At 58.2% G+C, this 15,955-nt stretch overlaps 1 protein-coding gene across 1 annotated transcript in view; it reads right to left on the minus strand.

The window, feature by feature from the left end:
* Positions 1-15,955, minus strand: part of LOC147725264 (uncharacterized) — a 533,626-nt gene that overhangs the window by 235,154 nt on the left and 282,517 nt on the right. The gene's annotated exons all lie outside the window — the stretch shown is intronic.

The raw sequence follows: 15,955 nt of genomic DNA on the forward strand, positions 1-15,955 counted from the left end.
CTGTTTGGGACACTCTTCTTCATCACTGCCACTCTCTGTCACCACTGCCACTCTCTGACTACTCATGCCACCCTCTGGCCCACCCATGCCACCCTCTGTTTCATCACCACACCCTCTGGTTGTCCAGTGTACATTATTTTCGGCAAAGCAAAGCACACCTTCCCTGCCTCAAGTGACCTGAATTAATTTGGGGCTGATTCATGTGTCACAGAATATTTTTTTAGCTGGCACCTGCTTCCTTAGTGCGCCCTGATTAGTGATCTTTTGCACTTGCTAAGTGCTTTCATTGTTGCAAAATTAGTTACAACACCTGCCCTGCCCCAACTGACAATAATGAATTAGGGGCTGATTAATGGATTTTAACTTCCAGCCTGGCTCCTGCTTGTCTCCCTTAGCTGTAATTCAGGACCTTTGTGGCATATGTGTAACTATTCTGAGGTTCAGAGCAGGGTCACATACTAGTTTCAACTGGCAACTGAACTCTGGAGGGGCCCCTCAGGAAGCACTCCAGGAAATGGCTACTAATGATGAGCCTGAACTTTTGAACCTGGTAAGTAGTTACTTTCAGTTTTGCTAAGATCGTATTTCTGCAATTTTGCACTTATTCGCGGGGCGCGAACTCACGCGAACAGTGCGAGCAGTGCGAGCAAAATCCGCTGCTCGCGGATTTGCGGATTTTGCGGGAAAATTCGCAAATCTCGCGGATTGCGGATTTCCCGAAAATCCGCAAAATCCGCGAGCGGAACGGATTTTCCGCCCACGCCTAGTCGGGGAGAGGACGTGGCCGGGGCTTAACCCTCCTTGGTTCCGGCCCAGGGTCTGGGTCCTGGAGACAGGGGGGGTCCGCCGGGAGTCTCTCCCCGGGCCCGGCTAGGGTTGGTAGGCTGGGCCTGGGGCCTGGGGCCTGGTGCCTGGGGCCTGGGGCCTGGGGCCTGGTGCCTGGGGCCTGGGGCCTGGGGCCTGGTGCCTGGGGCCTGGTGCCTGGGGCCTGGGGCCTGGGGCCTGGTGCCTGGGGCCTCGGGCCTGGTGCCTGGGGCCTGGGGCCTGGGGCCTGGGGCCTGGGGCCTGGGGCCTGAGCTCTGTCCTGCAAGCCGGCCGAGGTTCCGGGCGTTCATCGGGCCAAGGGAGGCTGGCTAGGGTTTCGGAAGCAGGGAACGGGCCCGGGGCTTGAGCTCCATCTGGCAGGCCATGGGGTTGCTGGAGCCTCCCCGTCCTGCAAGCCGGCCGTGGTTCCGGGCGTTCATCAGGGCCAAGGGAGGCTCTCCCCAGCCTGGCTAGGGTTTCCGAAGCAGGGACCGGGAGCGGGCCCGGGGGCCTGAGCTCCGTCCGGCCGGCCATGGGTTTGCTGGAGCTTCCCCGTCCTGCAAGCCGGCCGGGGTTCCAGGCGTTCATCCGAGCCAAGGGAGGCTCTCCCCGGCCTGGCTAGGGTTTCAGAAGCAGGGACCGAGAGCGGGCCCGGGGCTTGGGCCCCGTCCGGCAGGGCCCGGTGGTGCGGGAATAACCCTCCGCCCTGCAGCCCTGTAGCCCCCGGAGCCCCGGAGCCCTGGAGCCCTGGAGCCCCCCCCCCCCCCGGAGCCCTGCAGCCCTGCTGCCCTGCAGCTCCGGAGCCCGTGAGCCCTGGAGCTCCCCCGAGGAGCCCTGCAGCCCCGTAGCCCTGGAGCCCCCGAGCCCGGCAGCCCAGGAGCCCCCGAGCCCGGCAGCCCCGAAGCCCTGCAGCCCACGGAGCCCTGCAGCCCCCCCCGCCCCCCTGAGCCCTGTAGCCCTGCAGCCCAGGGGAGGCTCTCCCGGGCCTGGCCTAGGGTTCGGGAGCCGGGCCTGGGACCGGGCCCGGGGCTCTGGTTCCCTCCAGCAGGCCCTGGGGTGCGGGAACCACTCCGTCCTGCAAGCCGGTCCGGGCGCCGGGGACGGAGGGTCCACCAGGGCCCAGGGAGGCTCTCGGGGCAGGCAGATTAGCGTCCTTTCGGTCCCCGCCATCTGGTCGGCCCTCTCCCCTCGGCCATCTGGTCGCCCGCAAAGCTTTCCTATGGGGCCGACTAGATGGCCGGGCTTCCCTGGAAGTCCCGATGGGGTGCCATTTGCCTCCCGGATCCCAGCCAGGGCTCCAGGAGGTCGGGCACGTTTGCGCCCTGGGTCCCCTCTGTCACCTTGAGTGCACGGATTACAAGAAAGGGGGGTAATTTTCCTCCGGATTAGTAGGTGCAAGGGTATGCCCAGGCACCCTCCCGGGGCTGGTGGTTCCCTGCCGGGGACCAGATGGGATGTGCCCCGGGCAACACCTCCCAGGTGTCCGGGGCTCCCTCCTCCGACCCGCGGCACGGGGAAGAGCCCGGGACAGGCTCCATGGGTCCCGGGCCCTGCAACCCCGGAGCCCTGCTGCCCTGGAGCCCTGCAGCCCCCGAGCCCTGGAGCCCAGCAGCCCCGGAGCCCTGCTGCCCTGGAACCCTGGAGCCCTGGAGCCCTGGAGCCCTGGAGCCCTGGAGCCCTGGAGCCCTGGAGCCCTGGAGCCCTGGAGCCCGGAGCCCCGGAGCCCCGGAGCCCTGCAGCCGTCGAGCCCTGCAGTCCCTGAGTCCTACAGGCCCGGGGCAGGCAGATTGGGTGTCATTTCGGTCCCCGCCATCTGGTCGGCCCTCTCCCCTCGGCCATCTGGTCGCCAGCAATGCTTTCCTATGGGGCCGACTAGATGGCCGGGCTTCCCTGGAAGTCCCGATGGGGTGCCATTTGCCTCCCGGATCCCAGCCAGGGCTCCAGGAGGTCGGGCACGTTTGCGCCCTGGGTCCCCTCTGTCACCTTGAGTGCACGGATTACAAGAAAGGGGGGTAATTTTCCTCCGGATTAGTAGGTGCAAGGGTATGCCCAGGCACCCTCCCGGGGCTGGTGGTTCCCTGCCGGGGACCAGATGGGATGTGCCCCGGGCAACACCTCCCAGGTGTCCGGGGCTCCCTCCTCCGACCCGCGGCACGGGGAAGAGCCCGGGACAGGCTCCATGGGTCCCGGGCCCTGCAACCCCGGAGCCCTGCTGCCCTGGAGCCCTGCAGCCCCCGAGCCCTGGAGCCCAGCATCCCCGGAGCCCTGCTGCCCTGGAGCCCTGGAGCCCTGGAGCCCTGGAGCCCTGGAGCCCTGGAGCCCTGGAGCCCTGGAGCCCGGAGCCCCGGAGCCCTGGAGCCCTGCAGCCGTCGAGCCCTGCAGTCCCCGAGTCCTACAGGCCCGGGGCAGGCAGATTGGGTGTCATTTCGGTCCCGGCCATCTGGTCGCCCCTTTCGCCTCGGCCATCTGGTCGCCTGCAATGCTTTCCTATGGGGGGGCGACTAGATGGCCGGACTTCCCTGGAAGTCCCGATGGGGTGCCATTCGCCTCCCGGACCCCAGCAAGGGCTCCAGGAGGTCGGGCACGTTTGCGCCCTGGGTCCCCTCTGTCACCTTGTGTGCTCAGATTACAAGAAATGGGGGTAATTTTCCTCCGGATTGGTAGGGACAAGGTATTCTGGGACCCCCCTCGGCCCAGCATTCCTCAGCCGGCAGCTGGACATGCCAGGATGCCGCCCCAGCCCCGGATCCGTCCCTGGGCCTGCCGCGTGGCAGGCAGCCCTGGATGGGGTCCGGGGGGCCCCGGCCGGGCCCCGGGTCGGGTGCCATGGCCCCGGGCCCTGTTGGGCCCCTTGCTGGGCTGAGTTCAGGAGCTTCGGCCGGGGCCCCCGAGGGCCCGGGGAGGGCGGCCTCCCCATCCCGGGCTCTGTCCTTAGTCCTGCTGCGTGGCAGGGTGCCCGTGACGGTGGTCCGGAGGGCCCGGGAAGGCGTCCCCTGCGTCTCCGTGCATCGGAGCCTAGGCTGGGTCCAGGGGCCCGTCCGGGCCCCAGGTCGGGTGCCACGGCCCTGGGCCTCCGGTCCCCACCTTGCCGTTCCCTGGCGCCAGTTCCCTTTTTCGTCGGGGCACAGAGTGGCACCGGCTGGCTTGACTCTCGTGCCCGGCCATCAGTTCTCTGGGATCCCCTCGGCCATCTGGTCTTCGGGATCCCCTCGGGCATCTGGTCTCCCGGATCCCCTCGGCCATCTGGTCTCCAGGATCGCCTCGGTCATCTGGTCTCCTGCAATGCTTTCCTATGGAAGCGACCAGATGGCCGAACTTCCCTGGAAGTCCCGATGAGGTGCCATTTGCCTCCCGGATCCCAGCGAGGGCTCCAGGAGGTCGGGTACCTTCGCGCCTTGGGTCTCCTCTGTCACTCGGTGCGCACGGATTCGAAGAAAGAGGGGTAGCCTTCCTCCGGATTACTAGGGACAAGGTATGCCCAGACACTTCTTGCAGTTCTCTGCCCAGGGGGGACCAGATGAGATGTGCCTGGGAAAAAACCTCCCTTCTCCAGGAGGCCAACGGCATGGCAAAGTACCCGGGAAGGGCTCAACGGGTCCCGGGCAGACCTCCCCCGGGCGTCCGGGGCACCCACCGGGCAGACCTCCCCCGGGGCACCCATCTCCAGGGGGCCAACGGCATGGCACAGTACCCGGGAAGGGCTCCACGGGTCCCGGGCAGACCTCCCCCAGGCGTCCGGGGCACCCATCTCCAGGAGGCCAACGGCATGGCAAAGTACCCGGGAAGGGCTCCACGGGTCCCGGGCAGACCTCCCCCGGGCGTCCGGGGCACCCACCGGGCAGACCTCCCCCAGACGCGTCCGGGGTACCCATCGCCAGGAGGCCAGCGGCATGGCAAATTACCCGGGAAGGGCTCCACGGGTCCCGGGCAGTCCTCCCCCCCGGGCGTACGTGGTTGTCCGACAGATTCGGGCGGATGTGCTTTTACGAACCGGATCGGAATCGGCCCAAATAATAATAATCCACATTTGTAAAGCGCACAGTCACCCGTAAGGGTCGCTAGGGGCCGTCGGGAAGATTAAGCAAGCTATTGCCCGGAGTCACATGGTGCTGGGCTTTTCTGCCGCCGGCGCCGGGGATCGAACCGTGATCTCCAGATTCCGGAGTCAGCCGCCCTAGCCGCGGCGTCAGCTATTTCCCAGAGTGAAATGGTGCTGGGCTTTTCTGCCGCCGGCGCCGGGGATCGAACCGTGATCTCCAGATTCCCGAGTCAGCCACCCCAGCCGCGGCGTCAGCTATTTCCCAGAGTCAAATGGTGCTGGGCTTTTCTGCCGCCGGCGCCGGGGATCGAACCGTGATCTCCAGATTCCGGAGTCAGCCGCCCTAGCCGCGGCGTCAGCTATTTCCCAGAGTGAAATGGTGCTGGGCTTTTCTGCCGCCGGCGCCGGGGATCGAACCGTGATCTCCAGATTCCGGAGTCAGCCGCGGCGTCAGCTATTTCCCAGAGTCACATGGTGCTGGGCTTTTCTGCCGCCGGCGCCGGGGATCGAACCGTGATCTCCAGATTCCGGAGTCAGCCGCCCTAGCAGCGGCGTCAGCTATTTTCCAGAGTGAAATGGTGCTGGGCTTTTCTGCCGCCGGCGCCGGGGATCGAACCGTGATCTCCAGATTCCGGAGTCAGCCGCGGCGTCAGCTATTTCCCAGAGTCGCATGGTGCTGGGCTTTTCTGCCGCCGGCGCCGGGGATCGAACCGTGATTCCCCAGATTGGGATATCCCAAAAATCCGGCATGGTAGGTGCTCGCCAGGACCAGGGTTGGAGACCCCTGGGCAGTCAACGCGCAATCTGCTGGGTTCGATTCCGATCCGTGTCAGAAGGTCTGTGTCAGGGGTTTCCAACCCTGGTCCTGGCGAGCACCTCCCAGGCCGGATTTTTGGGATATCCCCATCTGGGGAATCACGGTTCGATCCCCGGCGCCGGCGGCAGATCAGAGTGCCCAGGACGGGGTCCGCGGGTCCCGGGCAGTCCTCCCTTCGGGCGTTCGTGCCTGAGAGCTCCGGTGGTCCACCCCGCGCCTGAGGCCCAGCCGGGGTCCCGGAGCCCTGCCTTGCGTGGGCAGGCAGGCAGGAGCCCTACCGCGAAGGCTCGGGGTGGGAAGCACTTTCGATCCCAGCCATCTGGTCTCACGCAATGCTTTCCAATGGGGCGACCAGGTGGCCGGGGTTCCCTGGAAGTCCCGATGAGGTGCCATTTGCCTCCCCGATGCCAGCGAGGGCTCCAGGAGGTCGGGTACTTTCGCGCCTTGGTTCCCCTCTGTCACCTCATGTGCACGGATTAAAAGAAAAGAGGGTAATTTTCCTCCGGATTACTAGGGAGAGGGTCAGTCAGACCTCCGTGTGGTCTGGTGATTCTGAATCAGGGGAAGGCAGGACACCCCTCCCAGGCTGGTGAGTGGGACTCCATGATTGGAATAGGCACCGAGGCGAAAATTATCAGTTCCGTGGGATTTTGAGCCCAAGACCCGCCGAGGCGGGGAATCGAACCCTGGTCCCGGGCTAGACCTCTGCATCAGGGTCTGACTCGCTAACCATTGAGCCACACTTCTCCACTGCATGGCCGAGTGCCTGGGACGGGCCTTCACTTTCGCGTCCGCCCTGCAGATGGTCTTTCCTGTCCGTTGCCACCGCGGACGGTCTTTCCCGTCCGCCATCATAATCGGCCCCATCGTCCCTGGCTATGTTAAGGCTATGTTAAGGGTGACCCGTTAAGCCTGGGGTAAATTAGGATGGCGGATGGTCTTTCCCGTCCGCCGCGGACGGAGGCAGGCAGGCAGGCAGGAAAGGCAGGCAGGAGCCCTACCACGAAGGCTCGGGGTGTGAAGCACTTTCGATCCCGGCCATCTGGTCGCACGGTACCGCTCGGGCATCTGGTCGCACGCAATGCTTTCCGATGGGGGAGACCAGATGGCCAAACTTCCCTGGAAGTCCCGATGAGGTGCCATTTGCCTCCCGGATCCCAGCGAGGGCTCCAGGAGGTCGGGTACTTTTGCGCCTTGGGTCCCCTCTGTCACCTCGAGTGCAAGGATTACAAGAAAGGGGGGTAATTTTCCTCCGGATTAGTAGGGAGAGGGTCAGTCAGACCTCCGTGTGGTCTTGCGATTCTGAATCAGGGGAAGGCAGGACCCGGGCATGCCCGCCGGAGCCCCCAGGGGCCCGGGTACGTACCTGCCGCTCAGCCCCCTTGCCGATGGGCCTTTTCCTCCGAGTTTGCTCAGGCAGGCCTCCGCGAGGTCTGGCCATGCTGAGACGGGGCCAGGCAGCACCCGGGCCAGCCCGCCGGGGCCCCCAGGGGCCTGGGAATGCACCTGCCGCTCAGCCCCATCGCCGATGGGCCTTTTCCTCCGAGTTTGCTCAGGCAGGCCTCCGCGAGGTCTGGCCATGCTGAGACAGGGCCAGGCAGCACCCGGGCCCGCCTGCCTGTGCTGGCGGTCCCCTTCCTGGGGACCAGATGGGATGTGCCCCAGGCAACACCTCCCAGGCATCCGGGGCTCCCTCCTCCGACCCGCGGCGTGGGGAAGAGCCTGGGACGGGCTCCATGGGTCCTGGGACGGGCTCCATGGGTCCCGGGCCCTGCAACCCCAGAGCCCTGCTGCTCTGGAGCCCTGCAGCCCGCGAGCCCTGGAGCCCTGGAGCCCTGGAGCCCTGGAGCCCTGGAGCCCTGGAGCCCTGGAGCCCCGGAGCCCCGGAGCCCCGGAGCCCCGGAGCCCTGCAGCCGTGGAGCCCTGCAGTCCCCGAGCCCTGCAGTCCCGGAGCCCAGGGGCCCCGCAGCTCCTGAGCCCTACAGGCCCGGGGCAGACAGATTGGCGTCATTTCGTTCCTGGCCATCTGGTCGCCCCTCTCGCCTCGGCCATCTGGTCGCCCGCGAAGCTTTCCTATGGTGTGACCAGATGGCCGGACTTCCCTGGAAGTCCCGATGGGGTGCCACTCGCCTCCCAGGTCCCAGCGAGGGCTCCAGGAGGTGGGGCACTTTTGCGCCCTGGGTCCCCTCTGTCACCTCGTGTGCACGGATTACAAGAAATGGGGGTAATTTTCCTCCGGATTGGTAGGGACAAGGTATTCTGGGACCCCCCTCGGCCTAGCGGTCCTCAGCCGTCAGCTGGACATGCCAGGATGCCGGCCCAGCCCCGGATCCGTCCCTGGGTCTGCCGCGTGGCAGGAAGCCCTGGATGGGGTCCGGGGGCCCAGCCGGGCCCCGGGTCGGGTGCCCCGGCCCTGGGCCCGGTCCCCCGGCCTGCCGCACTGACAAAGGACCAGGACGTGGTTTCCTTCGAGCCCGGGGAGCCTCCCCTCGCTCGGCTGAGTTCAGCAGCTCCGGCCGGGGCCCCTGAGGGCCCGGGGAGGGCGGCCTCCCCATCCCGGGCTCTGTCCTTGGTCCTGCTGCGTGGCAGGGTGCTCGGGACGGGGTCCGGAGGGCCCGGGAAGGCTTCCCCTGCGCCTCCGGGCTTGGGAGCCCAGGGGCCCGGCCGGGCCCCGGGTCGTGTGCTACGGCCCTGGGCGCCGTCCACCGACATGCCACACTGCCAAAGCCCCGGGATGGGGCTCCGTTGTGCCCGGGAAGCCTCCCCTTGCCGGGCTGAGTTCAGGAGCTTCGGCCGGGGCCCCCGAGGGCCCGGGGAGGGCGGCCTCCCCATCCCGGGCTCTGTCCTTGGTCCTGCTGCGTGGCAGGGTGCCCGGGACGGGGTCCGGAGGGCCCGGGAAGGCTTCCCCTGCGCCTCCGGGCTTGGGAGCCCAGGGGCCCGGCCGGGCCCCGGGTCGTGTGCTACGGCCCTGGGCGCCGTCCACCGACATGCCACACTGCCAAAGCCCCGGGATGGGGCTCCGTTGTGCCCGGGAAGCCTCCCCTTGCCGGGCTGAGTTCAGGAGCTTCGGCCGGGGCCCCCGAGGGCCCGGGGAGGGCGGCCTCCCCATCCCGGGCTCTGTCCTTGGTCCTGCTGCCTGGCAGGGTGCCCGGGACGGGGTCCGGAGGGCCCGGTGAGGAAATATAAATTTTTGGTCATGCTATGTTCCCTATCGAGTACCCCACCGACTCCGTGTACCCAGCTTAAAGTACATGTAACTTCCCTCCTGAACCAGCTATGAAGACGCAAACACATTTGCGTCCAACGTTAATATGTCCTCTTTCAGACCCACCCTGAATGGGTCGAATAGCCCGTTCCCAAGTATGCCATGCCAACGTCTTTTTGTGGTGTACTTCTCTGTTTTCAGCTCTAGTTAAAGTAGGCCCTGAATTTCTGCCACCGAGCCTCTTTTGTGGCTCCTGACTCTGGCAGCCTCTGCCCAGGCTACCTCTGTACCCGTGAACTCTGACTTACTTTCAGCGCGGCCCCTCGCGCTCAGCTCAAGCCTGCTTTCTGCCAAGACTGACTATAACCTTCGAGTTATCTGTTCCGCTCCTCGAGAATGCATTCCTGCCTACTAGATCCTGTAAACATCCTCTCCAGCTGCAGAGCCAAGGGGCCGGCCTGTTTTTGTGCAGTTAATTCAAGTAATTCATAGCCTCTGTTACCATGCTCCCATGGAAGGCCCATGCCCCCACGCTTCTCATGTAGACACTCAGGCGCTTATACACGCACTTTCTGTCAGTATAGAATGGCTTCTGCCCTAGAGACCTTTCCGTCCAGATAGCTTAGTTCCTATAACATTAGATATCAGATATGATAAAAGTACAAGTTGATCTGACATGCCAGACTTCTGTCTCTTTCCGTCAGTGTAAATGTCAAGTCCCCTGCACCCCGTCAATCACACGTCATGCAGCTGCGCGCGCATCCAAGCTTCCGATTACTGCTGACACTGCAACAATTCTGTTAGCACCACCCCTTGGTACCACCCACTTGCGTCACCTATCAGTGACCTTTCTAACACACACCTCTGATTCACGCCTAGTTCACGCCTCTTGATGACGTATTAGTACCACGTGTATACTGTTATCTTGTCTTCTCTCAACTGTTACGCCTCTTGCATTATTCTTTATGGTATCAATCAAGTATATAAGCTATGTACTGTCAATAAACGAGAGCGCTCTATCCCTTCTGACACCCTGTGGTGTTCAGAACATGATATCCTGATCAAGACCATTCCTTTATGAGGAATAAAACCCTTAGAAACTCTAACACCACGGACTCTGTCTTTTTTCATTCCGATTGAGTTATTATTGATTAAGTACTTGCCTGCATAGAAATTTAGAGAGTAAATTAATTATTTACGTCACCGGGGAGGCTTCCCCTGCGCCTCCGGGCCCGGGAGCCCCGGCTGGGTCCAGGGGCCCGGCCGGGCCCCGGGTTGTGTGCTACGGCCCTGGGCGCCGTCCACCGACATGCCACACTGCCAAAGCCCCGGGACGGGGCTCCGTTGTGCCCGGGAAGCCTCCCCTTGCCGGACTGAGTTCAGGAGCTTTGTCCGGGGCCCCCGAGGGCCCGGGGAGGGCAGCCTCCCCATCCCGGGCTCTGTCCTTGGTCCTGCTGTGTGGCAGGGTGCCTGGGACGGGGTCCGGAGGGCCCGGGGAGGCTTCCCCTGCGTCTCCGGGCATTAGAGCCCAGGCTGGGTCCAGGGGCCCGTCCGGGCCCCGGGTCGGGTGCTAGGCCCTGGGCCTCCGGTCCCCAACCCGCCCTTTCCCTGACGCCAGCTCACTTTTTCGTTGGGGCACAGAGTGACATAGGCTGGCTTGACTTTCGTGCCCGGCCATCTGGTCTCTGGGATCCCCTCGGCCATCTGGTCTCCGGGATCCCCTCGGCCATCTGGTCTCCCGGATCCCCTCGGCCATCTGGTCTCCAGGATCCCCTCGGCCATCTGGTCTCCAGGATCCCCTCGGCCATCTGGTCTCCAGGATCGCCTCGGCCATCTGGTCTCCAGCAATGCTTTCCTATGGGGGCGACCAGATGGCCGAACTTCCCTGGAAGTCCCGATGAGGTGCCATTTGCCTCCCGGATCCCAGCGAGGGCTCCAGGAGGTCGGGCACTTTCGCGCCTTAGGTCCCCTCTGTCACCTCAAGTGCACGGATTACAAGAAAGGGGGGTAATTTTCCTCCGGATTAGTAGGGAGAGGGTCAGACAGACCTCCGTGTGGTCTTGCGATTCTGAATCAGGGGAAGGCAGGACCCGGGCATGCCCGCCGGGGCCCCCAGGGGCCTGGGTACGTACCTGCCGCTCAGCCCCCTTGCCGATGGGCCTTTTCCTCACTGCTCCATCAGGATTCAAGCAAGCCGGGCCGAAGAAGGCTGAAATGCCAGAAACCGGTCCCCGGTAGCTTGTCTCCTTTCTGGTGAAGAATTGGCTTGGTAGTTTAGTCTGCCCTGTTCCCATGATGCACTGGGCCAGGGACAGACTGATTTGCATATAGCCAGGTTCTGAGCTGGGATGGGGCAGTGAGATAAATAACGGTGATGGATCAAGCCCTGATCTTTGGACTGGGTAAGAGTGGTCTGCTTAACTCAGACACTCTATTCATCACCACCCCCTTTTCTAAATCGGTCCAATCCATTCAGCAGTGCCAAGTACTTGAGCCTGATCTGTTTTTTTCTGTGCAGCAGAGAAGATGCATTGGTCCAACTTCCAAACGTTCAGGACAGGGGTGGCATTACTTGGCAGGGTAGAACTCACAAATGCCAGAGTCCATGTGTGTAGATCAAGGTTGTTGGAGCCTTATGTGCCTGAGTCTCAAGTCAGGAGGCCAGCCAACTAGCCCATGGAGTCACACTGGGATCCTGAGTTTTACAGATGCAGGCGCATTCCTTCTCACCCGCCAAGAGAGCAGAAAGTCAGCACGGCAGGGAATCAGTTTGTCAAGACAGCAGTGCAGCAGAATGGCTGTACTTTCAGCAGCACAGCTTTCCTTCTTCCTGGCAGAGTATACAAAAGTCCAGAACTGTACCAAGGAGTTGGTGGCTGGTGTACTGTATTTATACCCAATTGTGCTTTTGAAATGGGGATAAACCTCTTGAGGCATGAATTTTAAGTGCACTGGCACTCTGCCTTCCTTGCCCTGGCTCTAGATTAGCTACAGGGGGTATGCAGCCCTTTGTTTGGAGGCAAAACACAGATGATTCAAGTGGAACTGCGGCTGTGCCCAACTTCTCCCTCCCATCCTGCCAGTGAAGGCCTATCCAGACACATCTACACAAAGCCCAACAGTAACTACACTCCGTCATATGACCCAGAGGCAGACTGCAGGTACCAAATACATAAAGCAGAAAAATGCCAACTTTCTAATAGTAGCATTTTCAAAATTGCCTGAAGGGGGCCCACACCCCTGGCCATTCAACCCCTGAAGAAGCACTAGGTTAGAGCTACTCCGGAGATGCACCTAGAGCTTTTAAACCTGTTGGTAAAGTTGTTATCTGCCCCTCACTGAGCCCTGCTACTTCAGGGTTGTATGATACAGCACATGCTTAACCACACATGTCTGAACAATGGGCCTGATTCACAGAACTAACTTAAGACAGAAACCTAAACTTACTACTTTTGGTATTCACAGAAGACATTTAGTAGTAGTAAAGTTAAGATATTGTCTTAAGTTTGACTTAAGACAAACTTTAGACAAACTTAAGACAGACTAAAGACAGACTTAAGACAAACTTAAGACAGACTTAAGACAGACTTAAGTTAGGATTTTATCTTAACTTTCTCTTAAGTTTGTCTTAAGTCTGTCTTAAGTCTGTCTAAGGTCTATCTTAAGTTTGTCTTAAGTTTGTCTTAAGTCAAACTTAAGACAAAATCGTAACTTTACGACTACTAAATGTCCCTAGGGCATGTGTGTGTGCAACTTATGTGCACAGATCAATTTCAAGGGGTGCAACAGGGTGTCACCTACTGGTACACCTACTGTACCTACTGGTACTCGCAAATTGCTCATGCAATATCTAATGTATTCCTTTGGGCCTGGAGGTCAATAGGAATGAATGGGACAGCATTCCTTAATTGCGATTAGCAATTTGCGAGTAGCAATTATGGAATGTGTAGGAATCACCATTTTTATAGCGATTCCTACATTCATAGGCTTTTGGGATTCCTTAATTGCGATTCCTTAATAATCGCAATTAAGGAATCGCAAAAGCCTACGTTGATGCATGTGCCAGTTGGCTGTTTAGCCAAGATTAGTTTTATTTTGATGGCCTAGTTATAGTTATTGGTAAGTGCTAAGACGCCTCTGGGCATCAGTTGATATCTGCACATTAAAAACCAAATCAAATCATGAACTGATTACCTGCTCCCATTTGGAAATTAGAGCATATTAAATATAATAAGGCAACTACAATGTTAGCCTATGGAAGAGGTAGGCCTTGCAGTAGTGAAAAGAAATTAACAGTTTTTGACTACCAGGACATGCAAAACTAAAATGTACAAGTCCCACTGTTTAATTATATTGCACCCTGCCATCTGGCTGTCCAGGGCCTACCCTTGAGGGGAATTTCATGTGTTAGAAAGGAATGTGTGTGCCTGGCAAAAGGAGTATTTGGCAGGTCGGCATGGCAGTTTCAACCTGCACACAAAGGATTCAATTACAGGCCCTAGCTAAGAGAGTGGGCAATCAATGATGTAGCCCCACTAATAGCATTTCATTTTCAGGCCTTGGGCAGAGGTAGTGCCACTTTACTAGGGACTTTCATTAAAACCACATCTACCATGTTTTAAGGAGAGAACACACACATTTTAGCACTGGTTAGCAAGGGTGAAGAATGTGCTAAAGCCAGCAAAAAATGAAAGCAGCAAAGAGGTCGGTTGAAGGTGAAAACATAGTGGGTAAACCACACCAAGGATGCCAGGTCTAACAAATACCTACAATCTTTTCTCATAGATCACCTCAATGGTTGGTATAGATCTACATGTCGGTACCAATACCCTGTGCACTAATCACTTAGTAGATCACCTTTTCTCTGCTGTTATGGATATCATACTAAGATGTTGTCCATGAATGTCTCAACTTCTCTCTGTGGTCTCCCTTCTGCAGAAGACAACCTTTGCTGATAGACATTATAGCAAAGCACTAGTTTACCCAAGAAGTGACAATGTTTGATTATCTATTAAATACTTCACCATTCCTGCATCTTTATTAAGATTTTGCTTTGGAGTTGAGTCACTTTTGTGGGGAAAGTAAGAATCTCGGCATTTGCTAAGCCATGAAAAGTTGTTGCTTTAAGTGGTTTAATAAATAGAAAGTAACACAATGTCGCGCACAGCACTGCCTTGCATTACTTTGCATCACTGGGCGTCTCATTGTTGGAACATGGGCACTCCCATGCATTCACTCATGTATTGTGACATAAATCCAGATTAAAACAACTTTTGCTTCAAAATGGCAGCTTACCTGAAATATATTGAGTACTTTCTCTTTCCATGTGTAATGCAGCGCAGATAGTAAGACAAATATACTAATGAGGATTGTTATTATGCAAGAAGGTATGCCTTCCTGCAGAAAAACAATCATGCCTATAAAGCAGGCACCTTTGCACTATTTATTTATTTTAGAGGTTTTATATAGCGCTGGCTGGACCCAGACGTATCAGAGCGCTTTACATGAAAGAGCTAGTTACGGAAAGAGACAAAGAAGAGCATCAAAAAATAACAACAAAAAAAAGAGCGCTTTACAAGACTGAGATACATATGGTAAAATAAAATTACAACATTTACAACATTGTTATAGTATAAACAGCGGTACGATAGAGAATAACAAAAGGCTTGAGGTTATACATATCATGTAAACATGATAGACTATGGCACAAGGGTGCCTGCATTAGTGATAGACAGCACACAGTGAGCAGAAGGGGGCTATATATTAGTAGCTAAGGCACATTTCTGTTCTCTCCCTTACAGGCAATGCTGCACAGTGCAAAAATGTGTCTTGCTGCATAGTGTTGCATGAAAGAAAACTGAATCTGACTCTTAAATTATATCTAGGTAGTTAAGTCCATTCCCGGTTTTATACAAAGTGAGGTAATCAGTCTAGTATTCCATGTGTCCCCATAAACCGTGGAAGCTTAAAATGTTCTGCAAAGTACTGGATTGAATAAACCCAGATTTCATACTGAAATTGAAATCAGCATGTTGGGCATGTGCTGAGGACAGAACAGTTCCATCCCGCACCCACCCACGGAGGAAGTGCTGGCACTCCATGCTTGGAGTGCCCATTTAAACACCCCCAACAGGGATGGCAGCGGAATCGTTTCTGCTGCCAACTCCAATCCGCTCTGTTGGCGATCTTTTGATGTCAAAGAGCACACGGCACACTAATGTCATCAAATGCAGCCATGGTTGTGCTACAAACAATTTGCTTCCAACTCGCCAAGAGAGAGAGCACACCTGCTGGTTGAGACACAGGGAAAGAATAATGATTTTCCTTCCCCCCTGTGCCTGTTTGGAGTGAATTCCTGTGCCACGATCTCCAGTGGTGCCACAATCATGGAGCAGGAATCCATCCACTAGACCATCAGGGAGATATATTCCAGTATTTTGGGGAGTGACCCCTTAGACAAGGGTAGTTCCCCTGGGGAAACATAATATCCATGTTTCAGTCACCCAAAGAAACCCACTAGAAGCCAGGGAGTTTAATACAACAATGACTATGAGGAGCAACCCTTTGGGCAAGGGTCGCTCTCCTTTGGAGACCTTTTTTGGGGGAATTGCACTCCCCCAGAGGGCAGATTAACTGAGGGGTGTAGAAGCACACTAGAAACCCTGTTTTTATTTCTATATGTCAGGGTGTGGCCCCTTAGACAAGGGTTGCTTCCTTTTAGAGGGAACATATTTTGATATACGTTTTGGCAATTGTCAGCCGCTTTTGGAGCCAGATTGGCCTTACTTTTAGCCTGATGGGGCAAACTAACACTAGACACCAGAAATGTGAATGTTTGTATGTCAGGGAGTGGCCCCTTGGGCAAGCGTCACTCCCCATTATTGGGGCATGGTTTTAGCCAATTTCTGCCTCCTCTTCGGGCAGAATGGACATTAGCCTTATCTGCCCCCACTTGGACAGAGAGCCTCTAGAAACTAGGGAGTTTTACATTTAAATGTCAGGGAGCCACACCGTAGGCAAGGGTTACTCCCCTTTATTTGGGCCATATTTAGGCTGTTTTCTCTCCTCCCTGTGGGCATATCTTCTATGT

Source organism: Lissotriton vulgaris, chromosome 4_1, assembly GCF_964263255.1.
Source record: "Lissotriton vulgaris chromosome 4_1, aLisVul1.2, whole genome shotgun sequence".
Lineage (NCBI taxonomy): Eukaryota > Metazoa > Chordata > Amphibia > Caudata > Salamandridae > Lissotriton > Lissotriton vulgaris.